We start from the raw sequence: 19,159 nt of genomic DNA on the forward strand, positions 1-19,159 counted from the left end.
TTATTTTCTGAATTATGACTCTACAGCTCAGAAAAAAATGAACAAGTAGAACTGTATCAAATTAAAAATTTTACATAGCAAAAGAAACAAAATTTCCAGAACAAAGACACAGCCCTCAGAATGGGAAATCTTCTCAAGCTACTCAACAGATAAAAGATAGTGTCCAGACCATACCAAGAGCTCAAAAAAATTAAACAGTAAGAGAGCATGGGACCCAATTAATAAATGGACCAACGAACTGAATACAGTTCTTGAAGAAAAATACAAATGGTCAAGAGATACATGAAGAAATATTCATTATTCTTATCCATAAAGAAAATGCAAATAGAACCTACACAAAGATTCCATCATATTAATTAATTTTTTTAAAAAGAAGAAAGAAAAAAGGCTAACGAAATTAGATAGGCACCGGTGGCTCATTCCTATAATCCAGCTACTTAGGAGGCTGAGATCTGAAGGCTAGTTGAAGGCTAGTATTATGATGCCAGCTTAGGCAGAAAAGTCTACAAATAAGCAAGTTTATTGGGGATGTGGCTCAAGTGGCAGAGTAGCAGCTAAGTGAGCAAGCCAAGAAAGTGTGATCTCTGAGTTCAAACCCCAGTACTGGGAAAAAAACAAAACAAAACAGAATTGTACAATTAATACACACTAATTAAGAAATCATAAAAGAACATAAGAACTAACAAAGTTTACTAACCAAAGTCCAGAGGAGGTAAGAATGGGTTAATTGTAAAGGTTAGATTCTTCTTAAATAATAACGAGATTTAATAAGGGATTACTCACGCAACTTTACCAAAAATACTCACTCATTCACTGTCTTCCTATGAGTAAACTATAATGTCTTCAAAGAGTTTACAATAGTACAAATAAGACATGTAAACAAATGGTCATAATATGAAAATTCCATAGAAGGAAGAGATAAAGATGAGTTCAAGGAGATATAAAGGGAGTTTGAAGATGCCATTAATCACCAGTGAGCTAACTACTAGTCAACATCACAAAAAAGATGGTATCTGAACTCAATGATGAATGTTTCAATAAGAGATGTGATATTTTTTTTCCCCAAAAAATAGAAGTAAAGGAGGGGCACACCTACAACCCCTGTTACTTGGAAAGGATCAAAGTTCAAAGCCAGCCAAGGCAATAAGGAAAACCACATCTCACAAATAAGCCAGGCATGGTGGTATATGCATGTAATCTCAACAATGCAGGAGGCATAGGTAGGAGGACCATGGTTCAAAGCCAGCCAAGTTGGAGATGTGATTCGAGTGGCAGAGTACTTCTCCAACAAGGTTGGAAATTCAAGCCCCTAGTTCTGGGAGGGGAAGAAAGGGGGGAGTGGGAGGAGTGGGAAGAGGGAGAGAGGAGAAAAATAACACCTTGTAACTAAGAAGGTGCAAGTAGAGGGTAAGTCTGATGGGGAACAGAAGGCTCCAGTCCCAGTCTAGCAGTTAAGGAAAGGAGTTTTGAGTTATTTGTACATGGGGAGAAGAGGAGAAACTGGGAATAGGAGTCTGGTTTTAGACTTCCGAAATATGATCTTCAAGTGTTTAGAAATGTAGATCAGGGGCTGGGAATATGGCCTAGTGGCAAAGGTGCTTGCCTCGTATACATGAGGCCCTGGGTTCGATTCCTCAGCACCACATATACAGAAAATGGCCAGAAGTGGCGCTGTGGCTCAAGTGGCAGAGTGCTAGCCTTGAGCAAAAAAGAAGCCAGGGACAGTGCTCAGGCCCTGAGTTCATGGCCTAGGACTGGACAAAAAAAAAAAAAAAAAAAAAAAAGAAATAGAAATGTAGATCAGGAATAAACAGAGGAGTCTGGATTTTATAAACATAAACAGAAAAAAACTTAAGGTTTTTATTAAACAGCATGATTTAATGTCTTTGTTGGAAAATAAGACTGCCAACAAAGAGAAGCATTAGTACAATTAATCTGAACTATATATGATGCTTGCTATGGTTCTTATGTCCCAATCCCTACTAAAATAGTCACAATTATCGAGAGCTTTTGCTTCAATCTAAAATGGAGGCAAAAGCAAAGAAACTAGCTACAATTTCTACAGAAACATGATCAGTTTATACTACTGACCTATCTAATAATGGCTCCAAAGACCTCGAATGTCATATAGTACACACTGCTACTGAAAAAGGGTGAGATGTAATTGTTTATTTCTAGATTAGAGGCTAAGAATTGTTTTCAAGGTTATACATTAAGGTAAAACATAGAATAAAATCCATATTAACTTCTCAGCTTAGTGGTTGAATAACAAATTTCCTATTAAATATGTACCATGTCCTATCATAAAACGTAGCCACAGAAATCAAGCATTTTCTCATTCTCCAACCCACTAAAAGTAAAACACAAAGAGATCACATGAGCAATATTAGGGCTGGGCTTAGAACTAGACAGCTTCCAGCTTCATAGTCTTCTCCCCAACCACCCAAGGGTTCAAGTATGGTAGCCTTTCATTTAAAATTCCTGTATTCTCATAGTCTAAAGGTAACCCATGCTATTCTCAGCTACATAGGAGGTGGAGGCAGGAGATCATTTGAGCCTGGATGTTTGGGGGCAACATGGACAACATACCCATATCCATCTCAAACAAAATTTCTTAAATGACCAATAATTATGTGTGATGATGGGCTCAAGTAAAACACCACACCCACACCCACACCCACACACAGAGTAGTAATGAAATAAAACAATGCATGATGAGAAATTTATTAAACTGTGTCCAGGAGAGACAACTGGATTAAAGTAGCATAACAATTATGTAGCTATCACAGACTATGAGTAAGTAAAATCTAGCAGGTAGAAAAAAAAAAGCCAAGTCTTTCCTTCATTAAAACAAAACCTCCACTGCCTCTAGGTACTCCCCATTATAATGAAAAGACAAATGCTATCCTCTTGCTGGCATATTGTGTATTATCAGGGGACTAGGAATCTGAACTACTTCCCTAGAAGGTTATCTTAACAAATTTTGGTGTATTTGCTTTCCTTGTTCTAGGACAGAGGCCTCCCACATATTCCCTCAGAGACAGAGTAAAGAGCTCTGTCTTTCACATTGTGCTATTCTATCAGCAGGAAAGAAGGTTAAACTGGACTCTAATAGATGACCACTGTCAATGTTTCCAAAGGGGGGACCAAATACCAACACAGGCCTCTAGGGAGATAGAAAGCTAAACTGGCTGTAAATTAGGTCAACTTTTCGAGATACAGCTCAACTGTACCAAGGAGGCTGAAAACTTTATGCTTACTCATCCCAATGATACTACTCAAGGTCTCCAAATCAGCTATACTTGGGTAAAAACAATTCTTTCCTCACTATAAAGAGGAACCAAGCTATGGCAATACCAGGTTGTAGGCAATGCTCACCCACTGCATATCCAAACTAGCACCCCAGGGCTGCTGTCACTACTCATAAGTAGAGCAGATGTCCAGGCTTTAGCTTCCTGTAGCCAGCATTGTTTATACTTTTTCAAAGCCTTAGCCTGATAGGCCAGAGAAGTCTCTGGGACTGTCCACCAGGATTTCTAGCACAGGGATACAGGAACACAGGTATAAGATGCTTGCCCCTCATTCCCAGTCTGACACTTATGCTCCCTTGGCAGGGAGGGGTCTGGGCACTACTGTCCAATTCCTGCTGATCCTTCGGCAGCCGGTGGAAAGGAGCCAGAAACTTTGGTAAGGCTGGCTGCTTGGAAACACATCCTTTGGGCAGGAACTAAAGCACACGAAGGGCCCTCAGCATGCTCATCAGAGGCTTAAAGGGGCAGCAACATATAGAACCTTCAATCAGAGATTTGCAAGCGTCAGGGTGCTACATCCAGTCTACAAGTTTTCTAAGGTAAATTAAGGATAAACTAACTAGGAAGACTATTGAAGTTGGGTGGACTTATTTCGAGTATAATGCTCCAGTGACAAAGGAAAGGACCAGTTTCCAATGTCACAATCCTAATCCCCCTCCAGGGGGATAGACAAGCACAGAAAGGTAGGAGCTGGTGGCTCATATGTGTAATTCTAGCTACACAGGAGGCTGAGATTTAAGGACCACAGTTTGAAGGCAGCCCCAATTAAGTCCACCCATGAGTGAGGTTTGTAGGTCAAGTTTTGAGTGCAGCAAGGGCTGGAAAATATCTTAATTATCTTTTTTTCCATTGTGTTAAGCAAAGTAAGTACTCAACAAATACTGATTACAAAAGACATGGTCATTATATAACAGAAAGCTGTTATATAACTTTTTTTGGTAATTTATATGATCTAAATAAGCATAGATACACACATAAATGAATATCCAGTGGTGTGTTTTTTAGTGAACTAAAAATCAGAGAAAAACACTTTAATTATTATCATTAATAATAATTAGTTATTATTTTTGGTGCTGGTATTGGACCCAGAGCACTGTTTCACAGTAAATGCTCTATCACTGAGTTACATCTCTACTCTTAATTTAGTTATGGCTTTTTTTGGCCAGTCTTGGGGCTTGAAATCAAGGCCTGGTCACTGTCCCTGAGCTGCTTTTGCTCAAGACTCTACCAAATGAGCCACAGTGCCACTTTGAGCTTTTTCTGTTTACATGTTACCCAGGCCCATGGAACCCAGGGCTTCATGCGTGCTAGACAAGCTCTCTACCACTAAGCCACATTCTCAGCCTGGTATTTTTTTCTATACAGAGAAAAAACTAGACACAAAATATTTATAATTCTATAAATTACTGGGAGTAAAGTCTTCCTAAATACTGAGAATAATTTTTTTTTCAAATTTTTATTATCAAACTGATGTACAGAGAGGTTACAGTTTCATACGTTGGGCATTGGATACATTTCTTGTACTGTTTGTTACCTTGTCCCTCATGCCCTCCTCCCTCCCCCTACTGAGAATAATTTTATAAATAGTACACATGTACATGAATGGAACCTGGAAAGGAAAATGGGAAAATTCATGTATTAGAGATGGCACTTGTGCTTAAGAAAAATCTCTTCATTGTAATGTCAATGTTAAGACCGAATAATAAATAATACACATATAACTAGTAAGGGAAGAAAGTTCTAAGCATCTATCAGAATTATTTATCAAATCACATTCAATGAAGAAAAGCCAAATACAGTGATTAATAGTATTGATTCTAAAGCTAAAAGAAACTCAAACCTGATTGTGCCATTTATTAGATGTTGTGGCTTTGGGGAAATTCCTACCTTTCTGGGTTTCTCTATGAGAATATATGAGAAAAATAGTAGAGGCTCAAGGTTATTAGAGAAATTAAATGTTTACTATTAGATTTACAAAGCATCTAGAATAACGCCTAGAAAAATTCTGGATACATTGAATAATATTTATGATTCCCAAGAAATACTACCTCTGCCATATTCCTTTTTAAATTAAAAAGCAAATATTCCTTGTACTGGCTGATCCTAGGTTCCAGTGTTCCTAAATGTATAAGCAATAATAACTAAGGAGTACTGAGGGAGAGGGGAGATTCCCTGAGCTAAGAGCTTTCATCTTAAATCACATTTATTGAACTATAACAGATATATAGTAAAATTCACTGTTTTTATATACAAGTATGAGTTGTGACAAATACAGAGTTATATCCTCATCACCACAAATCTCTATCAGCCCAAAAAATTCCCTTGTGATCTTTGTAGTCAACTCCTGTCCTCACTCCTAGGCAACCACTGGTAAGTATTCTGTTCCTATTGTTTCGTTCTTTCAACAATCTTAACATCAACACATATAGTCATCCAGTAGGCTATCTTTTGGGTCTGGATTCTTTCACTTAGCATAATTCAACTCAGAGCAATGGCTGCTGTATGTTCACAAGCACCTCCCTCACAGCACAACCAAAAACAAAAACAACTGAGGTCATCCATGCAGGTACATGTCATGACAGTTTCTTTTTATTGTTGAATTGTATCCATGACATAATATAAACACATTTTAGATATCTATTTTACCAGCTGGAGACATTTAAAGGCTTCCATATTATGAAATAAATATCATCATTCTCATACAGATTTTAGTGTAAACATTAGTTTTTAATCTTTATTCCAAGAGTGGGAATGCTAAGCAGTATAGTGAGTGTCAAAGTAACTATAAGAAACATCCTTACACATGCGGCCCACAGTAATTATGAGAATTCAAACACCAAGAAACATAACTACTGATTTCTAGTGCAATTTTTCCCCCCAGTAGTCCTGGGACTTGAACTTAGGGCTTGGGTGCTGTACCTGAGCTCTTATTTTTTGTTTTTTGTTTTTGCCAGTCCTGGGCCTTGGACTCAGGGCTTGAGCACTGTCCCTGGCTTCTCTTTGCTCAAGGATAGCACTCTGCCACAGAGTGCCACTGAGTCACAGTGCCACTTCGGCCGTTTTCTACATATGTGGTACTGTGGAATCAAACCCAGGGCTTCATGTATACAAGGCAAGCACTCTTGCCACTAGGCCATATTCCTAGCCCGTAGCTGAGCTTTTATGCTCAAGTCTAGTGCTCTACTACTTGAGCCACAGCTCCACTTATGGCTTTTGGGGAATGTTAACTGGAGAAAAGGGTCCCAAGAGCTTTTTTGCCTCAGATCTTAGTCTCCTAAGTAGCAAGGATTACAGGTGGGAGTCACCAGTGCCCAGCCAACAATTATTTTTAATATTAACTATTGTTTGGGTTTGAAAATGGGAGGAGGTGTTCTTATAGTACTGGTAATTGGATTAAAATTCAGGACTTTGAGCTCTCATTTGGCTTTTTCACTCATGGCTGGTGTTCTACCACTTGATCAACTCTTGCAGTTCCAGCTTTTTACCGGTTAATTGGAGATAATAGCCTCTTAGATTTGTTTTCTGGGGCTGACTTTAAGCCTCAATCCTTTTGAGTAGCTAAGACATAGGTAGGGCTTTAAGGGATCTTATAATTTAAATTTTTCCTATAGTGTTCAAGAAGTGTTGGAAGATATTTTGTGGGGGAGGAGGTGGGTAGCCCAGGCTGGCCTCAAATTCATGATCCTCCTGGCTCAGCCTCCCAAGTGCTGAGATTACAGACAGGTGCTACCACACTCAGTTCAAACTTTTTTTTTAATCTGAGAAGGGCCCAGACCTGAAAGGAAAAAACATTCCCGTGAAATTCCAGAGATTTTACCTAATCTTTGGAGGCTTTAGTGTTCTAATAAAACAATGAGTGTGCAGGAGATCTAAGGGTTGTGGTTTCAAGTTAGCCTGAGCAGACAAATTCAAGAGACTCTTATCTCCAATTAACCAGCAAAACCTGAAAAAAGAAGCATGGCTTAAGTGGTAGAGTGCCAGCTATGAGGGAACATGCTGAGCTTGAAGACCTAAATTCAAGCTCTAGTACCCACGCAAGGAAAAAAAAAAAAAAAGAAAGAAAGAAAGAACAAAAATGTCTTTTCTGGGGCTGGGGATATGGCCTAGTGGCAAGAGTACCTGTCTCATATACATGAGGCCCTGGGTTCGATTCCCCAGCACCACATATACAGAAAATGGCCAGAAGTGGCGCTGTGGCTCAAGTGGCAGAGTGCTAGCCTTGAGCAAAAGGAGGCCAGGGACAGTGCTCAGGCCCTGAGTTCAAGGCCCAGGACTGGCCAAAAAAAAAAGAAGTCTTTTCTACCTCTGAAAATTATGAAGTAGTACTCCACAACACACATGCAATACCAAGTTTCTCAGTACTAAGATGACTGCAACAGTGGCAAAAAAAAAAAAAAACCACTTTGTCCTTAAAAGTGGTAGCTTGATTTTATTTTAGTATTATATCAGTAATGACAATCAGGATAGTTTGTATAAACTGTCATTTGCCTTCTTCAAGCACTTTAGCTCTGGTAGTACATGCAGTCAAAAAGTAGGGATTCGGGGCTGGGGATATGGCCTAGTGGCAAGAGTGCCTACCTCATATACATGAGGCTCTGGGTTCGATTCCCCAGCACCACATATACAGAAAATGGCCAGAAGTGGCGCTGTGGCTCAAGTGGCAGAGTGCTAGCCTTGAGCAAAAAAAAGAAGCCAGGGACAGTGCTCAGGCCCTGAGTCCAAGCCCCAGGACTGGCCAAAAAAAAAAAGTAGGGATTCAAACAGGTTACTCAGAAAAGTAAAATTTATCAGCTTACTAAGTCTAGAAAAGAAAGTAATGTGTTAGACAATGAAAAACACTAATTCAGAAAGTCAGAATTCTTTTTCTCCCCCAAAGGAGAGGACTAAATCCAGGGCCGTGCACTTGCTTTGCAAATGCTCTTACACTGAGCTAAATTCCCAACCCAAGGAAGTCAGAATTCTGAATTTTATTTCCTTCTGCATACAGAGTACTGAGGAGAGTTTCTGATCATCTTAGCACACCCAATACAACTTATTATACTAAGTAGGTAGTATCAGATTCTGAACAGGCCTTCCTATGACTTGTTTACAAGGTGCCACACCTACCTGAATATTCTATTATCAATGATTACTGGAAAGGGACTTGAAAGTGATACACTAGCCAGGCATGGTGGTACATACTACCAGCACTTAGGAGTCTGAGGCAGAAAGATCATGAGTTTGAGTCCAGACTAGGCTACATAGAAGACTCTGACACAAACAAACAAAATAAGTAATACACTTCAGTGAAGAATTCTACTAAAAACAAAAGAATTAACATCAGTAACCCCAAATTTTTCAAAAATAAAAATCAAGAGGCCAACATTACTCTGACACTAAAGCCAAACAAAGATACTATTAAAACTATAGGGTGAAAATCTAGCTTAAAGTATAGATTGCTTTACCTAGCAAATGGGAAGCACTGAGTTTAAATCTCAGCATAAAGAAAGGGAGAAAAAACTACAGATAAAAGTCTCTGAAGAATGCTGATGCAAAATCTTCAGTAGAATTCTAGAAAACCAAATTCAACAGCACATTAAAAGAATGACACTTAATGATCAAGTAAGAAAGATTTACTCCTGGAGTGGAAGAATAGATTTGAATAGTTAATTGGAGAGTCTCGCAGGGACTGGCTTAGAACTGTGATCCTCAGATCTAGATTTCAGCCTCCTTCTACATACAGAAGTATGGATTACAGGCATGAGCCACCAGTGCCCAGCTTGTCTTTTTTTTTTTTTTTTTTGGCCAGTCCTGGGCCTTGGACTCAGGGCCTGAGCACTGTCCCTGGCTTCTTCCCGCTCAAGGCTAGCACTCTGCCACTTGAGCCACAGCGCCCCTTCTGGCCGTTTTCTGTATATGTGGTGCTGGGGAATTGAACCTAGGGCCTCGTGTATCCGAGGCAGGCTCTCTTGCCACTAGGCTATATCCCCAGCCCTTTTTTTTTTTTTTTTTTTTTTTTAACATTTTGTTTATATGGTACCGAAGAATTGAACCCAGGGCCTCATGCATGCTAGGCAAGCACTCTACCACTAAGCCACATTCCCAGCCCTTTAATAAGATTTAATACCCTTTTACCAAAGCAAGCAAACAAAATACAGCACTCTAGCCAGGAACTAGTAGCTAATGTCCATCAGTCTAACTACTTAGGAGGCTGAGATCTACAGGATTATGGTTTGAAGCTACACTCACCAAAAAAGTCCATGAGACTCCATCTTCAAAAGCGCTAACAAAAAGCCTGGATAGAAACATGGTTCAAAGCAGTAGATAAAGGTCCAGCAGAACAAGCAAGCTGAGAAAATATGAGGCCTTCAGTTCAAGCCTCCAATGTTGGTAAAAACAAAACAAAATATTATTCATTATGGAAAAACCTATCACACTGATAAAAGACTAATTCTTTTCCTGAGCCAAGAAAGTGGCTTCTGCCACTTGTGCTCAACATAGGATTAACAATCTTAGAGAAGATAAGAAATAAAGTTTGTCCAAATTAGAAAAGCAGCAAAATTATTTCTCTTCAAAGATGAATTAATTCATGTAAGAAAATTAAAGATTGTACAAAAAAATAAGAATTCAGCAAAGTTGCAGGACACAAAATCAACTATATTTTTACATACTAACAATGAATAATCCAAAAAAGTAACTAAGAAACTTATGACAGTATAGAAAAGGATACAATACATGAGAGATAAATAACTCTGACCAAAGAGGTTAAAAAAAAACACAAAAACCCCTTTACACTAAAAACTACAGAACACCGCTGAATGAAATTAGGGAAGATGTAACTAAGTAGAAAGACATCCCATGTTCATGGTTTGGAAAACTTAATACTGCATGATGTCCATACCACCCAAAGCAACATACAGATCCAATATTTCCATTTAAAATTCCCAGTAGCACAAAAAGTCACTATAAAATCATATGGATTCTAAAGGGACCCTGGATAGACAAAATAATTTTGAAAATAAACAAAGTTAAAGAACTCACACTTTTTGGTTTGAAAACTTACTGCAAAGCTACGTAATCAACTGTCTGTGTAGTTCTACGGTAGAATGGTTGCCTAGCATGCATGAAGAACTAGGTTCAATTCCCAACATTGCCAAACACACACATACCTATCAGTAAGATACTAACATGAAGATAAGTAGATTAATGAACTGTTCCACATATAGTCAACTCATCTTCAGTAATAGTGCCAAGACTACTCAATTGAGAAAAGAAAGTCTTTTTAGCAAATAGTAGTGGGAAACTGGAAGTCCACATGCAAAAGAATGAAGTTACTCCTCCATTTGACACTAAACTTGCCAATATTTTTGAATATGACACAAAAAGCACAGAGAATAAGGCAAAACAATAAATGAGCCTTTGTAATTGGACTCATCTTTGTAATCAGTTTCTTGATGCCATTTCTGTGTCCCTGGGAATTAGCTTTATGCACTGTAGTTCTGTATTATAATGGTGGAAAAATGACACTATGTATCTCATCTGTCAAAATATATACACTCTTAGAAGAGAGAACTTGAATGTGTGCAAATTTTAAGAAGACATTTAAGAGTTTGAGGGGATGCAGAAAAAAATGAAGACTACAAAAATAGAATCTAACTCTATTACAAGTGTGTGAAACAACTTCACCAAAGGGAGTAGGGAAATGGTATTGACCTAAGTAACTTCGGAAATGAGTTGAGTGCAGTTTGTAAGGTTAAGGGAAAATATAGGGCTGTAAATATGGCTTAGTGGCAAGAGTGCTTGCCTCGTATACATGAAGCCCTGGGTTTGATTCCCCAGCACCACATATGTAGAAAATGGCCAGAAGTGGCACTGTGGCTCAAGTGGCAGAGTGCTAGCTTTGGGCAAAAAGAAGCCAGGGACAGTGCTCAGGCCCTGAGTCCAAGGCCCAGGACTGGCAAAAAAAAAAAAAAGGGCAAATATACTGTACTCTAGTTGATAAAGTTGCTTTTTACAGGAGTCCAGATTAACAATCAGGCTATACATATATCCCCAAACCGAGATAGAAGTCAGGCTTTCTGCTGTTGGATTGTAAATTTATAGCAAGGTGAGATTTCAGTTGGACATCAGTAAGAATTTATGCTTAGATTAATATAAACACAGATAGCTATATTCAGAAATATTTATAGATATATCTGTATAACTGAGATTTGCTTATATATACACATTGTGCTATGAGTCAGCTTTCAGTTACTATAACAAATACTAGATATAAATAAACTTATGAAGAAAAAAGGTTGGGATGGGGATACAGTTAAATGATAAAATGCTTGTCTACTATGTGTAGAGCCCTAGGTTCAATCCTGAGTATTGCAAAATAAAGGGAAAAAAAAACTTTTTTAAAAAGGAGACAGAAAGAAAAGAGGTTTATTTTGGCATATAGTTTTGTACGGTTTAATCTATGATGGATTGGCTCAACTGCATGTGATAGCAGAAGCACATCATGGCAAAAGTACCTAGAAGAATGCAACTGCTCATCTCATAGCCAGAAGCAAAGTAAAAAGGAAGGCTTAGGACCACTATATTCCCTTTAAGGGAGATACTTCCAATGACTGGAAGACTTCTCACTAGGCCCCACATCTTACTTGTTTGTTAGCATTACTGGGACTTTGAACTCAAGGCCTTATACTTGCTGGGTACAAGCTCTTCCACTTGAACCATAATTCAGTCCATTTTGTTTTAGTAATTTTTGGTACAGAGTCTTGCAGTTATGATTATGCACAGGTGGGCCTAGATTATGATTTTCCTGTTTTATGCTTCCCCGTGAGGCTGGGATGACTGGCATACAATATCACATACAATTTATTGAAATAGGGCCTTGTTATCTGGTCTGGCCTTTAACTATAATTTAATCTCTGCTTCTTGAGTAGCTAAGGTCATAGACATGAGCTACCACACCTGGCTAAGGCCATACATCTTAAATTTCCACCAGCTTTCAATGTTGCCAAGGAGGATATTAAGTCTTTAAGAGTCTTTGGGAGACATTTAAAATTCAAATATAGGTATTAGTTGAAAGAACCTAATGTTGTATAACAATGAGAACACATAGTGGTTATCCCTTGATTCCTAATACCATTCTCCAATAAGAAGCAAGATTTCTTGAAGAAATGACTAATTCTAGCTCTGCACGGGGAATAAGGATTATCTTCTATTGTCAGAAAGTAAAGAAGTGCTCAAAACAACTCAAATAAATAAAAGAGTCAACCAAATTAACCAACATACATACATTAAAATACCCCAGCTCTCAAATGAACTAAACTATAACAATGTGAACAACAGTAGTATTGTAAAGTGTAAGATGGGGATTGTTCCTTAGTTGTTGTTGTTTTTTGCCAGTCCTGGAGCTTGGACTCAGGGCCTGAGCGCTGTCTCTGTGCTCAAGGCTAGCACTCTACCTCTTGAGCCACAGTGCCACTTCCGGACTTTTCTGTTTATGTGGTGCTGAGGAATCAAACCCAGGGCTTTTGTGTATGTTAGGCAAGCACTCTACCTGCTAAGCCACATTCCCAGCCCCAAAACCTTTTTAAATTGGAAAATAAAATGGGAGGAGAGACCTAGCTTTACATTCCTTTTCAATGGACATAAACATATATAAATTTTTCTAGTTTTATTTTATTTTTTGCCTGTCCTCAGGCTTGAACTGTCAGGGTGCTGTTCCCAAGCCTCTTTGTATCCAAGGCTAACACTCTACCACTAGAGGCACAGTGCTGTTTCCACCTTTTTTGAGTAGTTTATTGAAGAGTCTCATGGGGACTTTCCTGCTAGGGCATGATCCTCGGATCCCAGCCTCCTGAGTGGCTATGATTACAGGTGAAAGCCACCAGCGCCCACTCTAGTTTTCTTAATGGAGGACTTTTGAGGTAGTCTGTTTAGATGCTGCTCATATTAAAAGATACAGAAACACATCCAACTGGTTAGTTATACACTGTATCACTTTATCCCACAAAGAAAACTATGGTCCCTCTGGCTCAACAAATACTTTTTAACCATCTACTTTGCACCAAGCATTGTTTGAAGCACTGAGATAACCTCAGTTAGAAAATAAAGCATGCTTCTGAGGAATTCGGACACACACAAACAAAACAACATATCACATAACAATAAACTCAGTAAATAGAGTAAAGTAAGGAAAAGTCACCAAGGCAGCCCGCTACTGTAATTGGGAACTTAGAAAAATGCCTCTGTAAAGAGTTGATATAGGGCTGGGAATATGGCAAGAGTGCTTGCCTCGTATACATGAAGCCCTGGGTTTGAGTCCCCAGCACCACATATATAGAAAACCAAAAATGGCGCTGTGGCTCAAGTGGCAAAGTGCTAGCCTTGAGCAAAAAGAAGCCAGGGACAATGCTCAGGCCCTGAGTCCAAAGCCCAGGACTAGCAAAAAAAAAAAAAAAAAAAAAATTAAAGGTTTAAACTTGTAAAAAAAGATATTATTAAAAAAAAAAAGAGTTGAGAACTGGGTGGAGCTTAAGCTTGAGGCAGAGCTGGAATGGGTGCAGCATCCCAGGCTACAGAAAAGCAAATGCAAAGTCCAAAGGAATAAGCTTAGTTTGTTATAGGTGTTTCAAGTAGGCAGCACTCTACCCTGATAAAAATGAACTCAAGTGGCCAAGAACGTGGCTTAGTGCTTGCCTAGCATGCTTCATGAAGCCCTGGGTTTGAATCCTCAGCACCACATAAACAGAAAGAACCAGAAGTAGCACTGTGGCCCAAGTAGTAGAGTATTAGCCTTAAGCAAAAGAAGCTCAGGTACAGTGCCTAGGCCCTGAGTTCAAATCCCAGGACTGGGGAAAAAAAAGAATTAGAAAAAAGAACTCAAGTCACCTATTCTGAACTGAAGATGTAAGAATGTAAGGTTAATTTAACCATTTAAAAACCTCAGACTTGGGGGCTGGGAATATGGTCTAGTGGCAAGAGTGCCTGTCTCATATACATGAAGCCCTGGGTTCGATTCCCCAGCACCACATATATAGAAAATGGCCAGAAGTGGCACTGTGGCTCAAGTGGCAGAGTGCTAGCCTTGAGCAAAAAAGAAGCCAGGGACAGTGCTCAGGCCCTGAGTCCAAGGCCCAGGACTGGCAAAAAAAAAAAATATAATAATAATAATAATAATAATAATAAAATAAAAATAAAAACCTCAGACTTCTCCAATACCATCAAGAATCTTTCCACCAGAATTAGATTAAGATCTCAATTTTAAACACCCCACTAGACCTATTCTACTGTCACAGTTACTCAAAACACTGATTTTTGAGCTGACCTTATAAAAACTACCAGCTTGTCCTTCATATTTCACCATACATCTGGTAAATTGTAAGAAAGAAAAGCAAAGCAAAAGAGGTGTAGAAGGAGTAGAAGACTGCCCAAAATTTGTTCTTGAATTCTCTTAAATAGAAAGGCTCATATAGTACAACCTTAAGAAAAAAGGCTCTGGAGACAGACAACTTGGATTTAAATTTAGATTCTATCACTTATATGATTTTTTATCACCTTCCTCAGCTCCTTCACTTGTAAAATACAGATAAAAAAAAAAAAAAGGTAAGCAGGGCACTGGTAGCTCACGCCTATAATCTTCGCTATTCAAGAGGTTGAGATCTGAGGATCCAGGTTAGAAGCTAGCCAGGCAGGAAAGTCCAGGAGCCTCTTATCTCCTCCAATTAACCACCAAAAAGCTAAGTGGAGCTGTGGCTCAAGTGGTAAAGTGCTAGTCTTGAGCAAAAAAGCTAAAATACAGCACACGGCACTGAGTTGAAGCCCCAGTATAGGTTCTAAAAAAAAATTTTTTTTTCAGTAAATGCTAGTTTGCAAAAGCATTTATGAATTTACTTTGTTCAAGGACCAGTACTAAGGCAGAAGTCTGTCTGTTTGAAAAATTAAACTGTCAGATTCCCTAAGTCAAAGGATTGGTCTTCCACACCACCCCCCCCCCCCCATCAGTGTGTTTCCTAAGCCCAAAACAGTGCATAAATAAACAAAAATCCCATCTTGTCAAAGAAGCATGAGAAAGCCTACCTTTACTGATATATGAAGCTTTCATTCCTCATCATTTTTAACACTATCTAAAGGTATTGTTAAATACATTATTTTTAATTCTCTTTAAATTTTTACTGTTTTATAAAGGTGATGCACAGAGGGGTTACAGTTACAAAACTTAGGTAAAGAGTGCATTTCTTATTGGACAATGTCACCCATTCCCTTGCTCTCTCCCTATTTTTAATTCTCCCAAATCTAGAACAGCTGCTCATAATATTGAGATATTCACTATTGCACTTATAGCTGCCACTAAAACTATCAATTATAGAAGACTATATCTTTATAACTGAAATTTGGTGATCAAAACTTTAAAAGTATGGAGGTCGCTCTCTCTCTCTCTCTCCCTTCTCTCCCGCCATGGATCATCTTGGCCACAGGCTAGCAGTTCGGTAATAAACTTTTCTCTCCTGCCTGAAAAAAAAAAAAAAAAAAAAAACTTTAAAAGTAGGGCTGGGAATATGGCCTAGTGGCAAGAGTGCTTGCCTCCTATACATGAAGCCCTGGGTTCGATTCCCCAGCACCACATATATAGAAAACGGCCAGAAGTGGCGCTGTGGCTCAAGAGGTAGAATGCTAGCCTTGAGCAAAAAGAAGCCAGGGACAGTGCTCAGACCCTGAGCCCAAGGCCCTGGACTGGCAAAAAAACAAAAAACCAAAACTTTAAAAGTAGGTTAAGCACTGTGGCTCACACCTATATTCTTAGCTATGCAGATTGAAGGATTTGAGGCCAGTCCTAACAAAAAGTTCAAGAACTCATCTTATTCAATAAGCAGGTGTCTTAATATGCCTGTCATCCCAGTTACTCTGGAGGCTGTAGGTAAATGGGTTCGGATCTAAAACCAGAACGGGTGAGATCTTGAGACACTATCTGAAAAATAACCAAAGCAAAAGTAGTGGGGACATAGTGCAGGAGAGTACCTGCCAACCAAGCGTAGGGCCTGGAGTTCAAATCACTGTATCACCAACGACAAAACAACAACAAAAAAAACAACTTTAAAACTAGCAAAGTATAGGACATATTGTGATGGAATACCTTTACTTGCCATTGCCACAGATGCATGGCCTTTAAAAACGTGCAAAATTGGCTGGGGATATAGTCTAGTGGCAAGAGTGCCTGCCTCGGATACACGAGGCCCTAGGTTCGATTCCCCAGCACCACATATACAGAAAACGGCCAGAAGCGGCGCTGTGGCTCAAGTGGCAGAGTGCTTGCCTTGAGCAGGAAGAAGCCAGGGACAGTGCTCAGGCCCTAAGTCCAAGGCCCAGGACTGGCCAAAAAAAAAAAAAAAAAAAAACGTGCAAAATTTTTCCTCACAAGCTTACCAACTAGGTTCAATTTGTGCTGGCCAAGTAATTCAACTTACCTTCACGTCATTATTTTGTAACATTATAGTCTGTCCAGGAACTTCAGAAAAGTTTCAAAAGATTGTTAGCTTAATTTATTTGCTTGGTAGGTCAAAGGGCTTATCTGGGTGGTGGAAATGAAGAAAAGAGGCGCTCACCTTTTTAAAAATGAGTTTTGAGTTACTATAATTATGCATAAAATAAGAGAGACGCATCATATCTGGGCCAAGATTCGAAGTCCTGGTTCCCAAGAGAATTCAATTAGAGCCATGCATCAATTTGGAGCAAGTTCTGCAAAAACTTCCCCCTCTATTGATGCCGAATGAAAAACTTCATTGTTAAAAGATTCGTGAACGTGGATCTCTTTTCTAACACACAACAGCCACTCTAGCAATATTTCTCCCGTCATTTTTTCTATGCAAGGATCAAAACGAGTTAAATCTCCTCGCCCGACGACCAAGATGATGATAATGACTGTAGGTAGCGATCTCAACTAAATGGGGGGCACCAGGGGAGGGGAGCCAAAAAGTAAGAATCTAGCTTTACTTAGCTCCTCTATATTTCAGCATGCAGCAAGGCCTGCCTACGCTGCTACGCTATTGTATTGCTGGTTAAAACCTTCAGAGCAGGAAAGATACTTGAACTCTCCTACTCGATACCTTTCGGGCGGAAGCCATGCAAAAGGGCGGACCGGAGAAGGATCGGAATCATTCAAGCCGCCGCCGGTAGGGACAGGGATGTAGGAGAGGCCAGGCCCCGGTACCACTCGTCCTTGTCACGCTCGGAGGCGAACGGGCCCTTCCCAACCACCACAACCCTCGCAGGCTCTTCCTCATTCATTCATTTAGCTATAAGGCGAAGCTCCCCTCCGCCGGGGCCGGCTCGCAAGGCCCCCGCCCTAGTCCCGGCGCACCGCAGGTCCAGGGGCGGCCCAGCGCCGCCTGCATACCCCGGGCCTCGGCCTCCCGCGCCCGACTGCAGCGCGCTCCAGGTCATCCGAATCCCAACCCGGCCTGCACCGCACGCGAGCGCCCACGCCCCCCCGCCCGGCCGGCCCTCCTCGGGTCTCCTCCCGGCCTCCGCCCCGCTACGCCGCCTCAGACCTGCCGGGTTCGTGCGGCAAAGCAGGCGCGCGTCCGCGGAGGCCTCCCGCCCGGGTTGAGGGACTCTCCGTGCGCGCGACGCCCGGTTCCGAAGGCCTAAGCCTGTTGGGTCGGGCCCACCGTCCACTCACCTCCGCCGGGTCAGAACCGAGGGGCCTGCTCCAAAGCCGTTTGAAACCGCTTGGGCCGCCGCACACCCCGCAGTGTTCTCGTTGTTGATTGGTCCGCGGTGAACCGCCTGCTTCCCCTTTATTGGTCCGTTTGAAAGGGCTGCGGGCACGCGCCGCCTGCCGTCTTAAAGGGTCCCCGCGCAGCCGTGTTTGTCTAGTGACCGTGAAGCTTAGCCTCTCACGTCTGTCCGGAACCAGAGACTGGAAAGCTGCTAACTACCCTGGGAAGAGCGTAAGATCTGTGTAGAGCTAGCTGTACGTCCTCAGCCATCAGCGTATTTGCTTTAATTGCAGATGGTTAAACTGTCACCGACGCTTCTGTTTCTGAGACCTTGCATTTACAAATATTGATGATGGTGTTCAGTACTTAAGGAAAACAAGAGAGGAGGTGGCCAGGATGTATTGGAAGTAGTCAAGGACGCTAGATGCTAGTTTTGTACCTGCTTTGAGCCAATCGCTTTTCTCAGTAAATTTGGGGTTTAGTTTCCTTTTATGTAAGATAGGATAACCATAGTGTTTTTCTTACACGTTTAATATTAGGATTTAATATAATGAATGCCTCTGAAGGGCCCTTGTGAACTGTAACACATTCTACACATGCTTGTACTCTTTTTATTAAAATGAGTGGATGGGCTGGGAATGTGGCTTAGCGGTAGTAGAGTGCTTGCTAGAGTGCTTGCGTAGCATGCATGAAGGCCAGGGTTCCATTCCTCAGCATCACATAAACAGAAAAAGCCTTGAGCAAAAGGAAGCCAGGAACAGTACTCAGGCCCTGAGTCCAAGCCCCAGGACTGGCAAAAAGAGTGGTTTGGTTAGTATGCTCCTCAAAATTAATGTTTACCCCTACACTCAACATTTCTATAAATAATATTAAGTCCTTACTCCCAAAGTTTGTAATATACAGTCATCAAATAAATAAAACAGGGCTGGGAATGTGGCCTAGTGATAGAGTGCTTGCCTAGTATCCATGAAGCCTGGGGTTCAATTCCTCAGCACCACATAAACAGAAAAAGCCAGAAGTAGCACTGTGGCTTAAGTGGTAGAGTGCTAGCCTTGAGCAAAAAGAAGCCAGGGACAGTGCTCAGGCCCTGAGTTCAAACCCCAGAACTGGCAAAAAAAAAAAAAAAAAAAAAAACCCACAAATAAATAAAACATAGAC

The 19,159-nt window shown here is 40.5% G+C and overlaps 1 protein-coding gene across 4 annotated transcripts in view; it reads right to left on the reverse strand.

Annotated features, from left to right (window-relative positions):
* Positions 1 to 18,041, reverse strand: part of Ckap5 (cytoskeleton associated protein 5) — a 96,262-nt gene extending 78,221 nt beyond the window's left edge. For 2 of the 4 annotated variants that reach the window (XM_048361486.1, XM_048361483.1), the window contains exon 1: positions 17,962 to 18,041. The gene's annotated coding sequence lies outside the window, so the exon portion shown is untranslated. The other 2 variants (XM_048361485.1, XM_048361484.1) reach the window with 2 other exon arrangements.
* Positions 18,042 to 19,159: the final 1,118 nt, after the last annotated feature.

Source organism: Perognathus longimembris, chromosome 13 (assembly GCF_023159225.1).
Source record: "Perognathus longimembris pacificus isolate PPM17 chromosome 13, ASM2315922v1, whole genome shotgun sequence".
In the NCBI taxonomy this organism is placed as follows: Eukaryota; Metazoa; Chordata; class Mammalia; order Rodentia; family Heteromyidae; genus Perognathus; species Perognathus longimembris.